Raw genomic sequence first — 24944 nt, 5'->3', positions numbered from 1 at the left:
ATAGAACCACATGAGCAAGATATGGGTCAAGATATGTGTGAAGACAATAATCAGTGGAGAGGAAATGACTGGAAAACGCCAACTTCCAAGGGTTAGTTGACTGGTGAATTGATATCCCTGATGAAATGGGAGGGGTCAGGATAAAAAAGGAATGTAATAGATGAGAGGGCAAATGAGCACACAGAAAATGTTGACATGGAAAAAAGGGAGGGGAAGGAGAGATGAGGTGAGCAAGCAGCATTCAAAGGTTCCAGACATCTTTTCTCTGGCATTGGTAGCACAGAAAGCAGCTCTCACCAGACACTACTGCCAGTTTCAAGGTACAAAGAGCCACACCACTATTTCCTTCTCAGCAGTACTCCATTTAGACCAGTGTGCATTTTCTCACACTATTCTGCATTATTCCATTAACATTGCTTCTTTGTCTTCTTCCCTTTTTTCTACATTTCAGTTGCTCCCCAAATCATTATGTTAAGAGACCACAAACTTTCTGCCTCTGGTCAACATATGTTCCCAAAAATCAATAAGCAAAGAAGGAAGTGGGATATATCATACGCTTTCTACCTGTTTTCTTTTAGGCTTACTGTAAGAGCCAGGTTTTTTTTGTTTTTTTTTTTTTTTTTAGCACCCAAGAGGAAAAAATGCATATTAGAAACCTGTTCTGAACAAAACCATATCTACCTACAACTTCCTTTGCCAGTCTCTAAGGACAATGGTAAAAAGGAATCCCAAAGCATATATGTGTCTATAAAGTCACTGCCTAAAAAGACAAAAACTGAATAGAAACCTTCAATAAGGCTGCTCTCATAATTCTGCATAAGTCAGGAATGAATCACTTTTAATACTGCAAGCATGCAACAGACATCTGATGATGAGTGTGTATGTTTGTCAATACATATCTCTTTACATTTAAATATGTTAACAATAAAGCATTCTTATAAGCAGAATTCTAGCACATACAAGAAAAAAAAATCACATCATAGACCATTTTAAAGTTAATCCAGATTAGTATTTATAACATTTCAAGTGAATCAATACTTTGAAATTTTCTTTCTACTATTAACCTGTTTTCTTATTAGTTGTATTTATTAGAGAGCCTAACATGACAAATTTTGGTTTCAACAGCATGTAGAGATTCCTAAACCACTTCTATTGAAATATAACCCTAGGCCACAGAAATCTATCAGAAATAATGTGAGGATTGGCTTCTTTGGGTTAACCAGGAATCCTCTCATTAAGAGATTATCTGCTGTTGAAATAGTTTCATCTTTGCACTTTATAAAAAAAACTTTATTGAAAACAAAATAATTCTCTTCTCCTGAATAAACGTAAGGTAGATAGCTAGTGGGAAGCAGCCGCATAGCACAGGGAGATCAGCTCGGTGCTTTGTGACCGCCTGGAGGGGTGGGATAGGGAGGGTGGGAGGGAGGGAGACGCAAGCGGGAAGAGATATGGGAATATATGTATATATATAACTGATTCATTTTGTTGTGAAGCTGAAACTAACATACCATTGTAAAGCAATTATACTCCAATAAAGATGTTAAAAAAAAAAAGATCAGCTGTAGATTTCTAAAATTAATAGGATTTCTGGAACCTGATGAAAGAAAACAAACATGGAACCCCATTTAATAAAGTTGCTTCTCAGTGTGTAAGCAAAAAAAAAAAAAAAAAGTAAGTACTAGCCATTTTAGGAAAGAGGCATTTTATTTATTTATTACATTGTAAAAAATATGGATATATGTAAAAACAAAAGGTAAAATAATTTATACCTTTCAAAAATGACCAAGACATAACAGTAAGCATTAAAGTACAAAACAGGTAAGTCTACAAGCACTAGCAATGCCAGTTTTTCTTTTAATTACCTACTATTAATGTCACACTAAGCCCTTATTTGTCATATATCTGAAATACTAACAACTTGCCAACACACCAACAGTACACAAACCTTCAGTTCTTCTACTCAGTCACCTTTATTATAAAATAATTTCTCTCGGGCTTCCCTGGTGGCGCAGTGGTTGAGAGTCCACCTGCTGATGCAGGGAACACGGGTTCGTGCCCCGGTCTGGGAAGATCCCACATGCCGCGGAGCGGCTGGGCCCGTGAGCCATGGCCGCTAAGCCTGCGCGTCTGGAGCCTGTGCTCCGCAGCAGGAGAGGCCACGGCAGTGAGAGGCCCGCGTACCGCAAATAAATAAATAAATAATAAAATAATTTCTCTCCAAATTGATGACAGATATATTCCAATGGAAACAAAATCAATTCTTAATAATTACATGTCTCATTCTTAAAAAAAACTATTGATTTAAGCAATGCTTAATTTCTGTTTCAAAGAAAATACTGAACATTATTTTTTAAGAATCCTTTCCCTTTTTATATTGAAGAATAGAGTTGAGTTACAATATTATTCATTTTATACCTAGTAGTTTGTACTTCAAATACTGCAATTATTAAAAGCATCTAAACTACGGGTTAGGATAGTGATACATATGTACCAGCTATGATTTTATCAGCTCTGGCTATGAACATTACAGTCAGGCAATCAAGGAAACCACTTCTTCTTAGAGTTGAAATCCTCCCTGGTTTCTGATAGGAAAGGTCCTGCTGAATATGCTACACGTGTTCCAAATGCTCTCGTATCACCTCACCCCAGGCCCCTCCCAGCCATCTTCCATCTTTCTAGGATAACATGTGTCATTTAAGTGCTTAATTTATCACGGGGAATGACCTCAATGAGGGATAAAATAGGATTTAATGAGGAATTTCCAGGGTGTTTGACTAAAAGAGAAAAGGAATTATTGCATATATTAGAATACTCCATGCCATTAGGGTGCACTAGGCTTTTGCATTTCAAAGGCAAATGTTTGATAAGGTTCAATCAGAAGCATTTTTTCATTTACTATGTCTAAATATACAGGAAATGTTACATTGCAGAAATGCTCAGAAAAAGCCCAAACGTAAAGAACTGAAGATTATGTAAGCTTTGGTAAAAATCTCTGTGTTACATTTTCTCAGCTCTTAGATGTAATTCCAAAAAGGACCCTGGATAGTGTAGGATGGCTAGCGTATGGTTTATTTTGAGTTTTATGAAACAGGGATTTGCATGTTTTAATAAATTTCTAACCATAACCACAGAAGATCTCTTTAGATTTCACCAAATAGAAACCAAACGGTAATGAGTTGATGAAGTAACAAGGTCTTTATTTGTTACGATGGCATAGGAAAGAGAAAGGTGTGCTGAGGGCATTGTTTTAATGATGAAAGTGGGGTACCTGGTGCTCAGTATTCTTCAACACCGGATCATTCTACAACCAATTTAATACACGTGAAGGATGGTTTCTTGTAAATAATTCACTTCTTCACTTCACAAGTACCTGCTGAGGTCTGATATCAACTCAAACATTAGCAAGGTCGTCCATACTCTAGATCACATAGGGATCTGAGGAATAAAGAGATTGAAAAGCAAAGAAATGCAGAAGAAAGATCAACGAGATCAAATACTTATTTTACCCTTATTTTTAAAATAGTTTTGATGACACTATTAATATATTATAAAAGTGTTGTATAATTTCAGGAAACCTTAAACTTCATAGCTTATCTTGAAAGAAAATGAATGTGGGACAATGCTAGCTCTGTTTTACAGGAAACTTCAGGCTGAGGTAGAGTTACGTTGACTCATTCATTTCTTCATTTTTTTCTTTTTTCACTAAGTAATTGCTGTGCACCACTCAGATGCCAAGCTCTGTGTCAAGCCCTAAAGATATTATAATGCTATGATACCCCTTCCTCAGTTTAGTGAGTGGGTGCGGGAGAGAGAGAGAGAGAGAGAGAGAGAGGCAGTAATCAAACACATTACCAACTATGCAATTACAAAATAAGGTACAATCTAAAGAAAGGAAATGCAGACCTAGGAATATCTGGAACAAAGGAAACTGACTTGGGCTTGGGGTTATTGAGGAAGGGGGACAAAGAAAGTTTTATTTGGAAAAGAAATGCTTGAGTTGGGAGTAAAGAATGGGCAGATGTTGGGCTTCCCTGGTGGCGCAGTGGTTGAGAGTCCGCCTGCCGATGCAGGGGACACGGGTTCGTGCCCCAGTCTGGGAAGATCCCACATGCCGCGGAGCGGCTGGGCCCGTGAGCCATGGCCGCTGAGCCTGCGAGTCCGGAGCCTGTGCTCCGCAACGGGAGAGGCCACAACAGTGAGAGGCCCGCGTACCGCAAGAAACAAACAAACAAAAAAAAACAAAAAAAAAAGAATGGGCAGATGTTAACAGGGAGCAGGCGAGGTCCGACAAAAGCAACAGAATCCCTATGATGGGCAGGGATTGGAGGAAGGGAAAAACGAGCGATCACCAAGGAACAAAAATTAACAGTCAACGAAGCTGGAATATAGACAGCTAAGTAAGTAAAGGAATCTGAAAAAGACTTTCACCTCAGGTGACATAGGGACTAACTCTTGAGGAGACCTTCAATGGTCATACAAGTAGACTCACTAACAAAACAGTTTTAATGCACTGCTGGTAAGGGAAATCTCTAAGTAAGGAAAATCAATCTCTCTCTCACTCTCTCTCAGATCATGCTATTTGTTTTTGTAAAGCAAAGGTTTATAAAAATGCAAATATCAGGATAGTGTTTACATCTCAGCAGGAAGACATAATGATAATAAAGATAATGAAGAGGCACCCACAGGGAGATGCAGTGAGTTTTAAGTTGGGGGGCAGATTCGTGGTTGTTCAGTTTTTTGTTTGGTTTGGTTTTTGGTGTTTTTGTTTGTTTGTTTTACAACTTATAGGTTTTTTTGCATACATTATTTTATTTCAAATGTTACATGAAAATGGGGAGGGTGAGGCTAGAGAGGCAGGCAGATAACAGACTTTATGGGGACATTTAGGCTACCTTAATAACTATGGTCTTCATCTTGAAATAAGTGAAGATAATGAAGGCTATTCACATGATAGTAAACTTGAATTTTCAAAAGATCACTTTGGATCAAGTGGGACAAAAGGTTATATGAAGCTGAGTAGATGAAGAGACACAGGTTAATCAATGCTTGTAGTCGTCCTGGACTCAGATAATGTCACTGGAGATGGACGGCAGTGGATGAACATAAGATCAATAGATCTTTGTGGTGGAAGCAATGTGAGGAATGAGGTAGCAAGAGGTTTCAAGGATAAATTTGAGACATGGCGCTTACACAACTGGATGTGTTGTGGTTTTCTTCACTAAGATAGAAAACACTGGCAGAGAACCTGGTCCAGTCTGCAATGATGCTGAGTTTCAGGTGCCTTTGAGATATACAGGTGGAGATGTCAGGCAGATAATTAGATGCAGATGTCTGGAGCTCAGACGAGGAATTCGGCACAGCAATCAGATAGGATAGCAGAATGGCAAAAATGCCATTTTTTAAGATAATATATCTAGCCTAAAACAGTACTTAAGAAACGTAAATTAAGAAAAAGTTATGAAATATATACAGATTTTAGATCGCTTACGTTCAACTCACAGTAATATTCTATTTCATTTGTTATTCCTTTGGTTTTAAAATAGTGAAAGAATTAATCAAGGTACAAGACAATAGCGTTAACCAATAAACATATTCTCCTTAACCACTTTATCAGATTAGTCAACTAGTAATATATTGGAGTTTGGAAGGAATAAAGAGAGAATATATTTACATTTTGCACCAAAGCAACAAAGAATTTCAAGTCACCTTAAGGGACAAAAACAAGACAACACTTGGTACCACAAGGCAGAACTTAAGAGGAGTTAGTTTAACAAAGAATGCAACTGGAATCTTCTATAATAATAAATATCATAATAAAGGAGTTAATAGTTTTGGATGGTGACATACAAAAGGAATTATACTAGTCACAAACAAAACATATGCTCACTTGCAGCAGCTCTTTAATAAAATATTTAGGTTACATTGCTATTTCAAGGATCACACTGTCCCTGAAAGAATCACATTCGTACACATCCAAAAACCCATAGGTTAGTATGTCTTATGTTTTACTTTAGTTTAAAACAGTAATCTGGAAAAAGACTTTGGGTTTTCATTTTGCAAGAAGATAACACACAAAGCAAATGAGGAAATTAACTCCACCCTGCCTTTTTAAAGATAATATGGTAGGTAAATAAAAATTTTGATAGAGATTTTCTTAAACACTTTAATAAACAATACAAGATTTCCTTAAAAGAAAAACAGCTAAATAAGTGGTGTATGGGTGTACATGCAAAACCCAAGGAAAAATATTTATAAAACTAAAACCAAGAATTGTTCACAAGTCCTATAGCAATCAAATTACTTGGTCTGTCTACCTTTCCAAGTATTTAAAAACTGACATCTAACATAACACGAAGCTGTCTCCATTTTTCAAATGGTTAAGGTAAATTATTCTGATATTTACACCATCACATATTTCCTACTACTATAAACAATGCATGAAAGCTTAGCAAACTTCACTTCATGCTTGGAAATGAAAATTGTCAAATGGCAAACCCCATCTTGCATAACTTTAGCCTTTACTCTAACTACCACACAGGTTTTCTTTGGTTCTTCCAAAAAGGCCAGTTCGTTCCCTCCTTAGGATACAGTCCTCCTTCAGTATCTGTGGGGGGATTGGTTCCAGGACCACTCATGGACACTGAAATTCGCAAATCTCCAGTCTGTTATATAAAATGACACGGTACAGTCAGCCTTCCTTATCCCCAGATACAAAATCTGTGGATACAGAGGGCTAACTACATGTACATAGCCTTTCTCCCAAATCTTGATGGAGCTAAATAACTCTTCAGCATCCATCAGATCTCTGCGCAATTTTACTTCCCCAATGAAGCCTTCCCTGCTTGCTCATTGTCAGGTGAGTTGCTGCCTCTCTCATAACACACTGTTCTTTTCCTCACACCCGTTGTCAACTTAGTGTGTTTCTTTGTTTAATCTGTCTTCCCCAACACAGGATAAGTGTCATAAGGGAAATATATCCATTTCATCTGCCAAGAGCAACACATATGTTAGGGGCTTAGTAAATATTTATTAACTGAAAATGAATGAATCAACGATGACTGAGTAAATGAGCAAAATAAAGTAAGTCAGAGAATCATGAATAAATACTACTATAATGCTCATTAAAAAGTTTTTTAAGGGCTTCCCTGGTGGCGCAGTGGTTGAGAGTCCGCCTGCCGACGCAGGGGACGTGGGTTCGTGCCCCGGTCCGGGAAGATCCCACATGCCGCGGAGCAGCTGGGCCCATGAGCCATGGCCGCTGAGCCTGCGCGTCCAGAGCCTGTGCTCCGCAACGGAAGAGGCCACAACAGTGAGAGGCCCACATACCACAAAAAAAAAAAAGAAGTTTTTTAAGTGGAGACACTTTGAAAATAACTGAGATACTCCTCTGAGAATTTCTCACAGAATATCATATAATACAACTGTCAAGTATAGTAATTTCTTCTATAAGGAATACTGCCAAATTTCAGAGTGCCTTCTAGAAAGTCAAGTTGAATCGTAAGACAATTCAAAATGGAAAACGGAAAAAACTCCTCAAAAATAAAAACCCCGACTAAACAAAATCATTTTCACACACAAAAAGATTCAATATCACACATGATACAAAAGAAATAATAAATGTGGAATGAATGAATGCATGCCTAATATTCCTACAGCTATTTTCTTCACAGTTTTTAGTGTAGACCAAAAAAACGTGAATTTACATAACGACACTTCAATTATCCTTCTTATGAAATTTAGATAGAAGTTAGGATGTAGAATTTTTGCCAGTGTGTTTGTTTCTGTGGACCTAGAAGCAGTTTAGAATGTCAGGAACAAAGAATCTTCAATTTAAAGCATTCACAAGCACCAATAAAAATAGCTTACAAATCTCACAGAAATGCATACTTTTTTCCTAATTAATTCACCATACTGACTCATTTGGGGGGCTTTTTTCATAAAAAAAAAAAAAAGAAAAATCGAAAGGTGTAGAGTTGGTGGGGTGGGATGAACTGTGCTCCCAGTGGAAGCAGAGGAGCTCAGGGGGAACCATGGTAGTTCCCATGGTAGCGGGAACCAGTACAGTGGTAGCAGCTGGACTGACCATTGCTGCTGCAGGATTTGCAGGCTGTTACGCTTTGCAAGCCGTGAAGCATATGGAGCCTCAAGTAAAACAAGTTTTTCAAAGTCTACCAAAATCTGCCTTCAGTGGTGTCTATTACAGAGGTGGGTTTGAACCCAAAATGACAAAACGGGAAGCAGCTTTAATACTAGGTGTAAGCCCTACTGCCAATAAGGGAAAAATAAGAGATGCTCATCAATGAATTATGCTTTTAAATCACCCAGACAAGGGAGGATCTCCTTATATAGCAGCCAAAATCAATGAAGCTAAAGATTTACTAGAAGGTCAAGCTAAAAAATGAAGTAAATGTATGATGAATTTTAAGTTCTTATTTATGTATATGAGTACCAGCTTTTTATAATAATATGCCTCAAAGCTAAAAAAAAAAAAAAAAAGAAAGAAAAATCACTTAGTTGTATATGAACTCAGGAGCCATCACTTGGGAGACCTCAGCTCAGTGGGAAAGTAACACAGACAGCACACCAGAGATGGACTGGTAAGGTGGCTTCTGGAGTAAACCCAATCTGTCTCTGAAATGTTCAATTTCCCAAACTATCAAATTTCTTTCTTCTTTCCTCTTCCTTTTTCTCCTTCTTCCATGATTTACTGATTTAATACTATATATGAGAGCCTTATATATGGCACACACTCAATAACTTAATATTATAAAAGCCTGGAAGATTGGAGATGCAGAAAAGCATCACTTGCAAGCTGGTAGAGAGAGATAAAACAGGGCAGGGGTGATTCCAGGGTCAGTCTAGGAACAGAATCCAGCAGCTGCCTGCCTTTTAAGCCCCCACTCCAAATGACCTAAAAGAAGAATATGAGTGATAAAAGATCTGTTAGAAGGTAAAATAGTCATGTGGGAAAATAGCTTTTATGATGTAAGCTGAACTGAAAGCTGACCCAATATAGACATGTTACAGAGAAAAATTATTCTAATTTTTTTTGATAATTTGTAATAGTGGTGGTGGATGGAAAAGTCAAGGTTTTGCAATCAGACAGACCTAGTTTGAGTCTAAATTTTGCCACTTATTAGCTGAATGACCTTGATTAAGTTCTTTAAATTCTCTGAATCTTAATTTTCACATCTGTAAAAATAAGAATAACAACTGGGCTTCCCTGGTGGCGCAGTGGTTGAGCGTCCGCCTGCCGATGCAGGGGACACGGGTTCGTGCCCTGGTCCGGGAACGTCCCGCATGCCGCGGAGTGGCTAGGCCCGTGAGCCATGGCCGCTGAGCCTGCGCGTCTGGAGCCTGTGCTCCGCAACAGGAGAGGCCGCAACAGTGAGAGGCCCGCGTACCGAAAAAAAAAAAACAAAAAACTACCTTTCAGAATTATTCTGAAAATTAAGTGGGAATGCGTGTAATACTTGCCATAATTGCAATAATTGTAGCTTTCATCATCAGAGTGGAGGAGGAGTAGAGAAGATCAAGATGTACCCCCCAACCTAGCTGAAGATGAATCAGGCTTGTCATTACGTCCAAAGCAGCAGCAACCCTTCCAGGGCCTCTGCCTCAGAACATCTTCCTCATACGCAAATTTGGACTCATTCCAGGTCTCTGCCAATTGGAAGGAGAATGACTGGCTCAAATCACCATTAAATTCAACACTATCCCATAGCCAGTTTGCTATTCAAGCTACAGCTGTGACTAAATACTACCTACTGTCCCTGAAACCACCCCCTTCATTTATTTGCCTTATACAAATAGACTTCATTATGTACAGCATTCAGTATGATCAGACCCTGAAGCCAATATTCAATATCCTAGACACTAATTTCAACAAGGCCTAATTTATGCAAATTAAACACTACCACTTTCCACTGTTAATTTTCACAGACTTAATACAATTAGAATCTAAGGTTCTGACACTTAATGACAAGACAAATCATGCAAGAATTATGAACACCTTCTTTGTTAAATCTACCGTATTTATCAAAATATGGAAAACAAAAATAACATTCTCTAAGGCAAGGGTTCTAAAATTAGGTCTAGGTGATTGTAACTGAAAACAGACAATTCATAATGCAACCTATCAACCCGTTAAGACCAACTCTTTTTGTAATTTTTCCCTCTGATGACCCTCTATGAAATTCAGAAAACTTAATCTCCCACATTTTCAACTGCTTATTTTTTACTGCCAACTCCCATCAATTTGGCAAGTAGATGAGAGCAGTAATCACTGGAGAAAATGTAGGAGAAAAAAAATGAGCCAAATCAACTGATTTTGTTTCAATAGTCTTTAATCCGCACAATGAGTCAGCCCACGTGTTCCTACTAAATGTAATTAAGTGTATTTTGTAATTTTTGCTTTAAAAAAAGAGGTCTTGTGTATAATAAAACACCTTGTGTCCTTAAATAACAGTGGTAGAAATAGTTGCTAAGGTGATAGTTTGGGATTAGCATCGTATTTTCACAATAATGAATGTTTTGACTTCGACTATGAATAGATTTCCTTATCAGTACAATCAAAATTCAATTTGAATAAAGTTTTGGTAGTGGCTTTTAAGGAGACAAAGTACATCAATAATATATAATGTTTCCTTAAGGATACACAGTTACTGCTATGTTTCCATTTCTTCTAGTCAAAAATCAACGTCACACTAGGCCACAATGAATGGCTGCTTGCCAGCTGCACTTAACTGACTGAAACTCATCATTCCTTTAAAATCTATTCTTCTAGCAAGAGTAATTTAATAACTTAAGTTTGTGATTTGATTCAGACATATAATCTAACCATGGTATGGAAAGTAAGGGAAAAAGGCTGTCTTGATTAGTATTACAGATGTTTACAACATAGCCAATTTTTAAAGGAAGGACAGAAACTACAGTTGTTTATTAGATACAGAGTCACACCTGTTGTCTGTCATGTTTCAAACCCCTAGGTGTGAGATTTAGTCAAGGCAAATGAAAATGAAGAAGGACCAGCTGCAAAACATGATTTTGTTCTCATACAGTAATTAAAAGGAAAAACTGCACAACGTGTTGTATCTATGACAATCCCATTTTTTCATGTCAAGGACAGTTCCATTTTCTTTTAACAGATTTGTGTTGCTGTCAAGTCTCTTATAAAGGCTAGTACTCACAAGTCTAAGCTATGGACCTAATTTATAGTATTGGTAGTCTCTCCAATTAGCTTTGCCAAATTTCTTTCTGAAGCATGCTAGTGGCATGTCAGAAAAAGTAAACATCATCATTCCCATTCCAACCCCCACTCCTAAGTCTCTGCCACAATGAACTGTTTATCAATGGCACATTAGACATCAGACCTTATACCTTATGAACACTAAATGCTTTTAAAAGGTAAACCATAGAACACCTAAAACACACATGGTACAATAGTAACAGCACATCAGCACAGGTCAACCCTACAGTGTTATGCGCACATTCTTGCTCGAAACACCTTAAGGTAACAATACCTTATGTTTTTATGTTTGAATTAGACAAACATTTAATTCACATCTGCATCTTATTTTCTTTTTTTTTTTTTTTTTTGCGGTACGCGGGCCTCTCACTGTCTTGGCCTCTCCCGTTGCGGAGCACAGGCTCCGGACGCGCAGGTCCAGCGGCCATGGCCCACAGGCCCAGCTCCTCCGCGTCATGCGGGAACCCCCCGGACCAGGGCACAAACCCGCGACCCCTGCATTGGCAGGCGGACTCTCAACTACTGCGCCACCAGGGAAGCCCTGCATCTTATTTTCTAAAACTATTAATTTAATATGATTTTGAATATTATGAATAAGAGTGTATTCATCTAAAACATGTTAATATACTCCAAGTCACCATGGGTGTGCCTCATTTGAGGAAAATAACAATTCTAATTTATAAACAGATCTTTCCAAAAAAAAAAAAGGTCGCTTTAAACACATTCACCACTGTTTTCTATCATGTATCAAATTGAAAATATGATCTGCTTTGTCAAAACTTTATCTCTATACGAGACAGTGAGTATAAAGGAAAGGTGAAATACATAAGCTTTGGATCTAGATAGACGTAAATACTCGCTCTACAACTTACTAGCTGTGTGATTTAAGGGTAAGTCACTTAACAGTTCTAAATGTTAATTTTTTCACCTGTAAAAAAGGAGATAATATTTACTTCAAGTTAAATAACACACGTAAAGTGTCTAGCAAGAAAAAAAACAATGTATAAGAAAATTAATGCCAACTTAGCCTACTTACATGAAATGATTGCTACTGACAGTATAACTGACCACAGTAGCATTTATGAATCAAGGAAGCAAAGTGCTACTTATTATGGCATTTATAGTTAAGGACCAAGGTCTAAGCAAATGTATGCTCAGTTTTGACTTTTATCTTTTTATGTAAGTACGAAGTACATGCCATATGCACACACATACATACATACACACATATATCTTTTCCACCAAGGAGGAAACTACCAGATTTTCCATGTCTCCAGATGATTTATGCACCAAATAACTTGAAGCACTTTAATGGACACTTTAATAAATATACTTTAATGGACAAAAAAAAATTTTTTTTTTTTTTACAGTCAGTGAAAGGAGGTGCTTACAGGTATTGCTTAGGTATTTGAAGCCTGTAGCAAAAAACATATTGTTAAATTTCAAAATGTCCTAACATTGTATATGGAAAATATGATTCACCTAACCCAACCATGAAAAATGCCCTTAACCAATCTATGAAACAGGTTTTCTTTCCAGATCATGAAGAAGTATTCACTGAAAGGGCTGTGCACTGTAGAACTATTTTGGTGTTTTTTTGTTTGTTTGTTTTTTAAGTGGAGGCTAAAATGAAAAGAATAATTCAGAAAATAGAATATTTATTTCCCTTACCATAAACTTTTGCTGAATACACTAGGGAATTAGAGACAGCAAAAGAGAGCAGGATGAGGACAGGTGTAGCTCAGCTATCACTCAGATCATCAATAAATCAATCCCTTTGAGATTGTGATTTTAACATACAGCTGAAGTATATCAGCTAGGAAAGAATCCAATCTCTTCCAAGATTATTTATAACAAAGCACTCCTAACTGAAGTCCAATTTGTTTGTGGAATTGCAGTCATTCTGATTCAACTAAACAATAAATGAAGCTGCCTTTAATAGCTCCAACTCTCGAGCATAAAAGAAAACAAAAGGGAACTGCATGACAACAATACTTCACAACCCAGGGGCCCAGATGATTTTCATTTCCAAGCAGTTACTGAAGTGGAGAAAAAAATCTAATAGGCCACAGAGAACAATTCATTCACCTGAACTGCTCGGCATCAGCTGTATTTCACATAGTGAGCCATTCATGTTATGCAAATAAGCTAGCTGGGGCATTTTTTTTTTTTTAACCATTTCTCTTAGTTCTGAAGGCCTCGTGCATCACCAAATTTCCAGACATGTCAGATGACCACTCTAAATGCTCCTCCAACTCAACCAAAGTCAAAAGCACAGCTAGACCATGACTACTGATTGAAGGAGAGCAAATTTGGGAGGCTAGGAACAGGAACATGCTAGAATTTTTCCAAAAAGCAAAGAGAAGTAAACATATAAATATTCCTCAATGAATTAAGTTTGGGTTCTGACATACTATTATCTTCCATAATGATTCAATTATTTAGAAACAACCTATCATCCTGTCTTCCATAACCATTTCTTATTTTGTTATATTTAGTAAGCTGTATTTTACTAGGGAAGAAAAGAGGACTGTATGATATTTTTTTTGTCCTATAACAAATCTTTTTGTGCACTTTTCTTCTGACTCAAGTGTCTAAAGGTGAAAAATACTGTTACCGAAAAACCTGCCTTATTCTTTTTATGCCAAGTAAACAGCAGTTCACTTCAGAAGAAAGAGCATTTTTTAAGCTTGATGTTGCCTTGTTCACTTGCCATTCAATCATTCCAGAAATATTTATTATGCTGAATATGAAATATATATTTATTAATATGTTGAATTATGAAATACTTATGCTGAAAGTGTTCACCATCACTAGTAATTCTCCATCTAAATCTCTTATAGAATTAAAAGCTGCAATATAACTGAAGCAAACTGTCAGGAACAAACACTGCACTAGCAAATTCTCAAGTTGTTAAGGTTGATATTCTTGCATGGAGAGTAGTCATTTCAACAACAGATCTTAAAGTCCTTCCTGTATTGGGCTATAATCCTATATGACAGGGAGCTTACATCCATTACAGAAGTAAAATTTTTAACTTTAGAGAAGTAAAAGACTTAACTCCGTACATCTGCTTCTTGTTACTAAAAATTTACAAACTGCTTCTAAAGATAAAAGCTGTCCATTTGGGGGAACAGTACTATTTCTATTGAACTTCCATCTTACATCTAAAAACGTAATGCCACTCTGTCACTGCTTTCTTCATGTGTCTTATTCCCTAATACAAGATCTGCTCTGAAGGCCCACCTAGTATACTCTCTTCTAACAAAACACTTCATATCTCTGAAAGCTATGACAAAAACAGAAAAGAGAAACAGAATTTGCTTTAACAAAAGAAGAAGAGAACATATCTCAGAATCTTACCAATAATCACTGTTTTTTAAAAATTATTATTTTATTTTATTTTTGGCTGCATTGAGTCTTCGTTGCTGCACACGGGCTTTCTCTAGTTGCAGCGAGCGGGGCTACTCTTCGTTGTGGTGTGTGGGCTTCTCATTGCGATGGCTTCTCTCATTGCAGAGCATGGGCTCTAGGCACGCAAGCTTCAGTAGTTGTGGCTCATGGGCTCTAGGGCACAGACTCAGTAGTTGTGGTGCACAGGCTTAGTTGCTCCGTGGCATGTGGGGTCTTCCTGGACCAGAGCTTGAAGCCATGTCCCCTGCATTGGCAGGCAGACTCTTAAGTACTGTGCCACCAGGGAAGCCCTCATCGCTTCTTAAAGTAGGTCATTCAAGAGTATGAAGAATGATCTTCCTCTCTATCTCAAACTCACATGAAGGATTCTCTCCCTCAGGAATGGGTTCAAATGAAGCAATGGTTTATTCATCTGGTGGTAGGGATGATCATATATCACGTAAAAGGTAAGCATCATCAACCAACAAGAGAAAGTCAAAGAATGTGCGTGTGTGTGTGCATGCACATGCACACACCCGCATTTATGAATGGGTATGGGGCCATTAGAAATATGCCAATGAAAAAAAATTCTGAATTGAGCAGTATCAACTCAGACTTGGCAAACATTACAGAGATACGAAAGTATTATGACAGATGAGCAAGCACCCTAAATATTGTCACAAGGGTATTTTAAATAGCTGTCACAAGATTTGAGAAGATAAAGGTTAGTGGACATTGCCATTGGAAAAGGGATAAAGGACAGGGAATAACTTGTGATGGAGGGCAGGAGAGGAAACGAATACCAGCCTCTAAAGAATAATACGTGGCTCCAACACTGCATTAGGCTTGAGCCAACACTAAACTGGGCATTTTGAACATTTAAATTAAAATTATATTTTTGAGAACCCGTGAAGAGTCTATTTAAAATTAGTAATATTGGCACAATATGAAGATAATTATTCAGAGATATCTTTTTTTTTTTTTTTTTTTTTTCAGTACGCGGGCCTCTCACTGTTGTGGCCTCTCCCGTTGCGGAGCACAGGCTCCGGCTGCGCAGGCTCAGCGGCCATGGCTCACGGGCCCAGCCGCTCCGCGGCATGTGGGATCTTCCCGGACCGGGGCACGAACGCATGTCCCCTGCATCGGCAGGCGGACTCTTAACCACTGCGCCACCAGGGAAGCCCCAGAGATATCTTTTGATATTGTTTCAGATTTATGAACTTGTTTTTTCCAAGTCCCAATCGTTAGAAAATGGTGTTTTCTATTATTATTCTAAAACCTTAGAGTCTCGCTGGAAATATATTTAAAGAGTTACTAGTTTCTAAGATCGACAATGTCATTATTTACAAGAACGAAGATTTAGTTTGAGTCTACATAAAATGTTTTCTAAAGTAAAAATGATATGAGCATTAAAAAATTTCACAAATTTTACTAATGTTGCCTAGGCTTCCTCTAATTTCTACAAATGTTTCCAACTTTATTGTAAGTGGAAAATATGGTAAGAAAGAGAATATGTAAGATAAAAGACATTGTAATCCAATAAAATTCTATGTGATAAAACGTCTCGCCTAGAGTATTTACAGGAAGCAAGAAGAGGAGGGGTAGGGGAGGAGGTGGGGCGATGCGGTGGGTCATGGTTGAGGGAGGTCTATCGTTCCTCCACTAAAATGAAACACTTCCCCAAATGTAAACTACCTAAAGGTCAATGCCAAGAGGGAGCTATGACTCATAAATGACACGAGAAAAACTTAAGAATCATTTACTAAATGAATATTCACCTGCAGTTAGTGGGTATAGAGTGCAACAAAGATGGCGCCTGTCAGGTCTCAATGCGCCCTCAGCCAGGCATGGTGGGCAGGCTAAGAAGAGGGAGTGTGAGGAAGGCTGTCCAGGGAGGAGGAGGACAATGTGAAGCCAGAGGAACGAGGGTGGGCGAGTGCTCCAGACATCAGAACACGCAAGGCTCAGAGGTAAGAAGCTAGATGTGATTCTGCTTGGTTGTGGGGACTGCCAGAAAATAAAGCCCTTTACGGAAAGGCAAAGCCAAGGTCATGAAAAGCAACATCAATGATATATGGAAGGAACTCCTCCAAGAGCTTTTGTCAGGGGAATCTAAAGATTGTATTTCAGCAAAATCACACAAACTAATTGGGGTCAAAGTTAGTTACCAAAGAATCACAAAATATGTATCAACTTGTATTAAGGCTCTCAAAACCTGCTGCAAACAACTTTATCTAAAGTCAGACAAGTATTTAGGCCAAAGCACATGAAGTCAAATGCTTTCAAAAGCCAGGCAAGTAATATAAGCAAGTGAACAGGCCCAGTGGTGCCCTTGGTGAACTCGGGAGGACTTGCGATAACTCAGCCCCCAAAACCACTGCCAGGCAGAGTTTTAGGTGCAGCATGTCCTGATATAACATTTAAAGAAAACCAGAAATCAAGACTCTTAGGTGAAATACATTAATGTTTAAACAACAGCAACTAAATCAATGTTTCTCAAAATGCTAAAGTACCACACGAAAATATTTGCAGAAATTATGTAACTCCACAGATAGCAAGATCATTTAGAACAAATTCATTAAGACACAGAGTACAGGTATCAAGTTATCTCAGATTTGAGCTAAACATTTTTTCCCCAAATACCTTCACTGGAAGAGATTTCTGAGTGAAAATTTTTGCTTTGGTGGCTATTAATGGTAGAGAAAAGTAAGTTAACCTGTTCTCATTTGGGCAGAAATCTGTTTGCCTTTGTTTGGTTTGAATTTTCTCATCTCAAAGTAAAGTGGATGGTCCTAAGCATTCCGGAATGATCCTAAAAGCCTTTGAATATATGCAAATCTGCAAAGAGGAAAGCTTACAAATATAGACCATAGCCATTATGGAACATTTTTTAATTCACCTATCAATCTCTGATCTGGTAAACAGAAATGAACAAAAGGATGCTATTTCATGGATGACACTCTGAAATGGGACATTTCACTGCCCAGTACTGTACTCACAGTACTACTTCAATCCTCATGGTGGAATGTCAGTATACCTAATACTAGTTTATTGGATAACTGATGCCCAATGTGTTAAAAAAAAGACAAAAAGAAAAAAAAAGAAAAGAAAAATCAAGCTACATACAAATGCTTATCTAGTCTGTATACTTTGTTTCTGGAAAATAATCTTCAGCTCTTATCAATGCTAACTTACATAGTAAACTTATATGCAACTCTCAAATGAAATTCAAGTAATATGATATAAAAAATTTTAATTATCTACAATCCCATACCCAGATATAACCACTTCCTATTTTTAATCTATATTCCAAACTAATACATCAAGTAATTCTAGACTGATGAAAACTTCTAGTTATGTAAGCAATTCCACCTGCACTCCAACAACCCCTACTATTATAATCACTAACATCAGTGCATTTTTTTCCATTTCCTCACATTTTTATTTTTAAAAACCCCCAAAATAATAACTGGATAGATTTATTTTGTAATATGTGTCTACTAATGGGAACAATGGGATACTTCACTGGGAATTAATATTTTGCCTAACTTGGAATCAAAGTTTGTTTTCCTTATAATCATAGTTGACTGCAAATGTAGCAATCAAGTACCCCAGTATTTACCCAAAGTAATAAAAACTTATGTCCACACAAAAGCCTGCATGCAGATGTTTACAAGAGCTTTATGCATAATTGCCAAAACTTGGAAGCAACTAAGATATCCTTCAGTAGGTGAATGAATAAACATACTGTGGTACATCCAAACAATGGAATATTATTCAGCACCAAAAGACGTGAAGAAAACTTCAAAGCTTATTACCAATACATTTTTAAAGCATTTCTTCCCATAGTGATCAACATGGGTGCCAATACTGAGAGACTAATTTCTCTTCCAAAAGTACTGCAAATATCATAATTAAAGAAAATAATTCAACCACAAATTGAATACCATATTTTCCATGAGGCTAGAATGTGTTCTGACATATTACAAGTGCAATGTTGACAGATACAATTTTAAACACAGTGTTTGAAAATTTCAGAGTATAAAATTAGTGGAACAGAGGAATGGTGGAAAGGAAGGTGTAGATCATTCATTTTACAAAAAAATTCTCCACTTAAAATGATTCATTATGAGATAGCTTTATAGAGCACCTTCTAATAATAATAATAATAAATAATAACATTATTTATTTTTGGCTACATTGGGTCTTCATTGCTGCACGTGGGCTTTCTCTAGTTGCGGAGAGCGGGGGCTACTCTTCATTGCAATGCACAGGCTTCTCATTGCAGTGGCTTCTCTTGATGCGAAACAAAGGTTCTAGGTGCACAGGCTTCAGTAATTGTGGCATATGGGCTCAGTAGTTGTGGTGCACGGGCTTAGTTGCTCCGTGGCATGTGGGATCTTCCCGGACCAGGGATCAAACCTGTGACCCCTGCATTGGCAGGCAGATTCTTAACACTGTGCTAACAGGGAAGTCCAATAATATTATTATAGTGTATAATTAACAAAAAATTTCACATGTATGTCAACTTTACCCTAATAAAACCCTGGGGGTTACGAATTATGAATACAAGTTTACAAGTGAAGAAAACATCAGCCTCAAGAAAGGTAAGCACTATGTCCAGGATCTAAAACATAAAGGAGCCACAGATAGATGAGCCAGGATTTGAAATGAAGTCTACTAATTCCAAAGCTCATGCTCTGGTTAACATGAGCATTTCTAGAACAATCAGAGTACAGAGAGCATCTGTAGTAATCATTGCCCAAACCAAAAGTTTTAACTAAACATTAAAATTCTTTTCAAGAAAAGGTTATCTATGTATATGCTGTTTCTAACCAGAAAATAACTCCCACATACTAGCTTTATCTGCTTTCTATTATTCAAAGCCACTATTACCAAGGAATGTTTCTGGAAACAGTAAATGCTTTTGACCTTTTTCTTGTATTTTTTAGAGATATTCAATAGCTCTAACAGTCTAAAGTCTCGTCACTGAAAAGAATAAACCATGAAAAATTTTCTCTCTGAAAGGAAACTAAAGCATGCAGAGATTAAACAACACTGCATGTTGTTTCTTTGGAAAAGTGAGATTGTTTTTACTTAAAAGAGTTAGTTGCTTGATTTAGATAATATTCTAGCAAGCTCATAAAAAAATAGCTTGTGCTCTTCCTGTCTTAAAGTATTATGCTAATTAAGTTTTTGAATACAAAAACATTTATTTACCAAAGTTACAGAATAACAAAATGGCATTTATCAAACTTCATTTTGCCTTTAAACCAAACATCTCCAACTGATGCACAAATGAACTATAGTAATTTTTGAATTTGTAAAATAATGTTTGAATCTAATCAATATTCTCTAAAAATACCATACTTTCACAATTGTGCAGAATTCAGATGTAGAAATAAGATAACATTCCTAACACTAAAGTGGTTACAAGTGTGATGTTAGGGACACATTTTGGTTCATTGTATAAGATGCTACATGTTATTTCTTCTTCTAATTCAGTTTGGAAGCCAACTCCAAATGAATAGGATGTATCAAGGAAACCTCCCATTGAAGGAGGATTAAGACAAAATGCACTTCACTTTTACAAATAAGCAGTTTCACTTTTAAAAGATACTTGCAGCTTCTCATTATCACACAGATGTTCACTTTATGTCCATTGTTCACAGAGGACCAGGCTGCCTAGAGTGAAAAGTTTTTTAATTTGAGTAAAAGTGTAAAGCGTTTTTCTGTATCTGTCACGGGAAACTCATAAAACTGAGCGCCCCTCAAGTGGTGCAAAATGGCCCTTCAATAATTCAGCTCTCTGCCCTGAATTGCCCAAATTATCATACACTGAATTCACACCCTCTGAGAAAGAAGTTTTCAAAATACCTGAATTGTAATGCCTCTAAAAGACGGAAAACACAAGGGCAAGAAGCAGTTTCAGGTACTTAAGTAAAAAATATCTGGGTAGATCAACAAGTCCAGAGATCTTTCTAAATATGACACGAGTCCATCATTTTAACTTAATCATCTTAAACTACCAGTAATTTATAAAAGTAGACTAGACTCACACAATTATATTCCAGACAAATACCAAAACAAGTTTTTCCTTCAAGGGATTTATTAGATTATGATCTTAATATAATCCAACTAGAAAGAAACAAATCATTCTCAGATTCTCTGATGAAAAAAAACCGACAAAGACTTAATTTGGCTGGCAGTGTTTCATGTGGAACTTAGAATATTTCCCCCAAAAGATGTCATATCTCTTACTAAAAAAGAGTAATATAAAATAGTCCATATTATATATTAATAAGGGTGGTTGTTCAGTTACCTTGTTTTAACTGAAAATTAATCCGAAGCCTGACATTCTGTAGGACAGATTGATTCAGGTCACCCGTTACAAAATTAAACATTTTCTGCTTTCACTGCATCTCATTAAACATGCTACTTCAAGTATAAATAACTCAGTGCTTTCATTTGCAGTTACCCATTTTGCTATTGTTTACAGCAACCTAATTTGGCACATAATAATTCAGGCAGCATTGGTTTCACATTACACTGAAGTATTAATTTTTAATATAATTGCATTCTTTCGTCCAACAAAAGCTAGTTCAGTGGGGATTTTACTCAAGTGATTCTTCAATTATTATACAAGGCAAATTCTTCTAAGACTTTGCACCTCTCATTGTCCTACTGATTCATTTCTCTATAAATTGAAAACTTGTTATGAGCTTATTTAAACTAACTTATTTGCTTAAACAACACAGTGAATGATTACACTGGTACAAAGTATATGCCCTATACATCTCTAAAACACCTTTTTCCAAAGGACATTTGAATCAATAACTAAACAAAGCATGTTTTCTTTTCCAGCACTATAATGTATTATTACTAAACCCCACAACTTTGCATGAAGGCTCATAAATAAATTGCTGGAACATCAATAAAATAATGATAAGAAGCATATAAGATGTGTTCCTATATGCTTTTTTCTATCACAGATTTGAATGAAGCAGATATTTGGAGAAATGAATTGAAGATCAGTTAACCTGTCATTCCTCAAATGTGGGGTGATCACAAAGAAGTACAATGTACATACTTGAGAAGAAAAAAGGTGAATCGATTGAAAACAAGAAGGTCAAGGGTAAAATACAAATATTTGTTAACAAATGTTCACAAAACAGCATGAAGGCCTTCAATTAATCACTAAGCACCTTCTCATGTTTGTGTATCTTCTATGTAATGGCTCATACTTATAACAATCCCCTCTGAAATAATGGCTTTACGAATAAGAGTATATTTTTAGATTAACATGTTAAAATTCCATTTTTTAATACTTATATTTATGGTTACTAGCAGATAATTGAGGAAGCAAAGTAATTGCTTACCTAAACTGTAACCTGAATTCTGCAATACTGAGATCAAGCTCTACTGGCCCCATGGCCAGTTCTCTACAGAGGAGAAACTAGTAGTATGGTAGGTCATTTTTTGACTTGATCTAAAAAGATTGTGTTTAACTAAAGAAGCAAAAAAGACTTGATATTTTGAGAACACCTATAAGCCAAGTGAAGATCTATATTAATAAGAATCTTTTCATAACAATACTTTTCTATATCTTTTAAGTCTATTTCTCAAAACATTTTAATCATAATGGATTGCATTACTTAAAAATATTTATAAGAATTAGTTGTTTTTATGTGAAATATATGAGGAAGGGATTGTTTTCTCTAAAGAGCTATGCAATTGCAACAGGTATTACAAATTACAGGAATATAAATTATGTTTTAAAAAATACAGTACAATATAGAAATTTTCAATTAACCCTATCAATAAGGTTTCCCTTGTGTATGAGTTTAATAAAAAACATACCAGCCTAAATTAGCGTATCAGTAGATAAAAATAGTAATTTAAAAATTATCATTTATTAATCTTTGATTTCAGCATGAACACACATGGGGATGATAAAGTGCGGTGCTGGAAATGACAAATTTGGATACTTGGAATGAAGAATAAAGATTCTAAGAAGTCAAGAGTTGTGAATCTCAGTGGAAAATGTGCCCCCTAACACTTGACTCGTAGTATAATATAACAAGATCGTGGGTCCAAAAATTCCCATTAACTTCCTTAACTTGACCTATATAATAAAATGACAAGGATTTAATTGTGGCCAATTTTTCCAGAGCCTTTAAGGATGGGGTAAAGATGAGCAAGTCTCCTCCTCATTTACGTTGAAGTAAATGCACGGCATAATATTCCCTGTGCATTCACCAACTCCAGCAATGTCATTTCCCTCTCAGACTTGACCCTCGGAGGGGTACCTACTTAGTTGCTGCTCTCTGCGTATACTACCTTGTGTATACCATGAGATCTGATTAAGAAGATAGTCTTCTGTGTCTTGTGTAACCAAGTCAGAACTATTTTTTAAAGCTACTACTTAATCTAAATGCCCTTTTATCTGTGCTTTAGAGCTTCACACAGTCAACACATTTTGGGGGCCTACTATGTATCAAATTACCAAATGTCTTAGAGACACAAAATGAATAGAACTCAAGAAGCTTAAAGTCTAGTTAATAAGACATACATTTAAGGACAATTATTATGTAATGTATAAATGCTACAGCAGAGACAGGCACGGTTGCTATTGGAGAAGAACATTTAATCCAGACTAAGGGGACTAAGGTGAAACATTACAGGAAAGAGCCTTAGGCTAAGTCACCAGGGAACCAGTTATTCAGATGATTCAGATAGGCATTTCAGGCACAAAACTCCAGGAACAAAATGAGGGGAAAAGCACATGAGTGAAAGAAAGACTGCAGTGAGGTTGGAGAGTTAAGCAGGGCCTTGGGTGTCATGATAAGAAATATGGAATTTATCCTGAAGTCTATGGGGAGCCACTGAAGAATTTTAAGCAGGAATAAGATATGACCACAGAGCAGCTTTGCGTTTTAGAAAGATCACATTGGAAACAATATGCCAGAAATCTTTTAGGAGATGACGGCAGCAATCGATGTGAGAAATGATGAGGTCCTCAACCATAGTAGTGGTAGCAGGGAAGGAGAAACAGTAATCCATTCAACAAGCACAGAATGAGAACCCACTATTGTCAGGTCCTGTTCTAGGAACTAGGGATACAGCAATAAGCACAAATCTCAACCCTCATGGAACTTATTTTCTAATGGCACAAACGATCTATAAACGAGATGAATAAGTGAAATACTACTATTTTATAGAGGAAGAAGTACAGAAGGGAAAAGGCTGGGAAAACAATGTATCTGGGAGTGGGGTTGAAATCTCACCAAGAAGGTCAGTACAGAGCTGAAGGAAGGTAAGGGGCAGGCTATGAGAATATCTGGGTCCAGAGCATTTCAGTAAGAGAGAAGATCAAGTGCTATGACCTATAGCAGGACTGTGCTTGCATGAGTGGGAGGAAAGAGTGGGGGGGTGGGATGGGAAGGGCTGGACGAAGGTAACAGAGAAGGCAGTTAGCTCTCTAAACCCTTTGCTACCTAGACTTCTGAATAAGCAGATGAATGATATTCACCCAGGAAGAAGAGACAATCTCTGAAATGCCTGTAGCCAGAGGTCCCTAGTTCAGGATTATCTATAGTAAATAGAACCTAAGATTTGTGAGATATGTCTCCTTGTATAGTATTTTATCAGATATATATCATATCTGTATCATATACAGATACAACTCTCTAGAGGTTAAAATGGAGATGTTTCATAATTTCAATATTCCTTCTCTCTGGGCTAATCTCATGAACCCCACTTGGATATCTCATCTATTCTAAGCCAGAGGATCAGGTCGAATGTGGGAAGGACCTTGAGAGTTTCCCTTGATATCCTGGACCTCTCTCTAGTTTGCCTAAGCCCTTTGATTGCCTGTATCCTTGACATAACTTAATAGAGTAACGCTGGGTAAGATTTCTGATTCACGTTTGTCTGATTTGACATTCTAGTCCTATTTGTTTGCTCAGAGAGGAATAGCAGGGAGGCCAGTGTGCTGAACATTATGATTGGAAAGAGAGTCATAAAAAGGTGAGTTCAGAGTGGTAAATGTGGGGCTGAAATTATAGTGCCTAATAAGCCATTGTAAGGCCTTTCCCACTTACTGAGAGATAGGAAACCATTAAAGAATTTGGAGTGAAAACAATGACACAGTGATTGTGACTTGTGTTTTGAGAAAAGAATGGGGTGCCAAGGGCAAAAACAGGGACACCTGTTATTATAATAAGTAGGTGAAAGATGATGGTGGCTTGGAGAGGTAGAGGTAGTGGAAAATATTTATATTCTGGGTATATTTTGAAGA

The 24944-nt window shown here is 37.0% G+C and overlaps 1 protein-coding gene and 1 pseudogene across 1 annotated transcript in view; one reads left to right on the top strand and one right to left on the bottom strand.

Moving 5' to 3' along the window:
* IMMP2L (inner mitochondrial membrane peptidase subunit 2) overlaps positions 1 to 24944 on the bottom strand; it is a 902508-nt gene that overhangs the window by 576665 nt on the left and 300899 nt on the right. The window lies entirely within an intron of this gene.
* LOC113618214 (mitochondrial import inner membrane translocase subunit TIM14 pseudogene) lies at positions 7655 to 8664 on the top strand (annotated as a pseudogene).

This window comes from Aethalodelphis obliquidens, unplaced genomic scaffold (genome assembly GCF_003676395.1).
Source record: "Aethalodelphis obliquidens isolate GAN/ISIS:26980383/991018 unplaced genomic scaffold, ASM367639v1 scaffold5, whole genome shotgun sequence".
Lineage (NCBI taxonomy): Eukaryota > Metazoa > Chordata > Mammalia > Artiodactyla > Delphinidae > Aethalodelphis > Aethalodelphis obliquidens.
The sequence above is the reverse complement of the archived record's forward strand: the minus strand, read 5'-3'. Positions and strand labels throughout refer to the sequence as shown.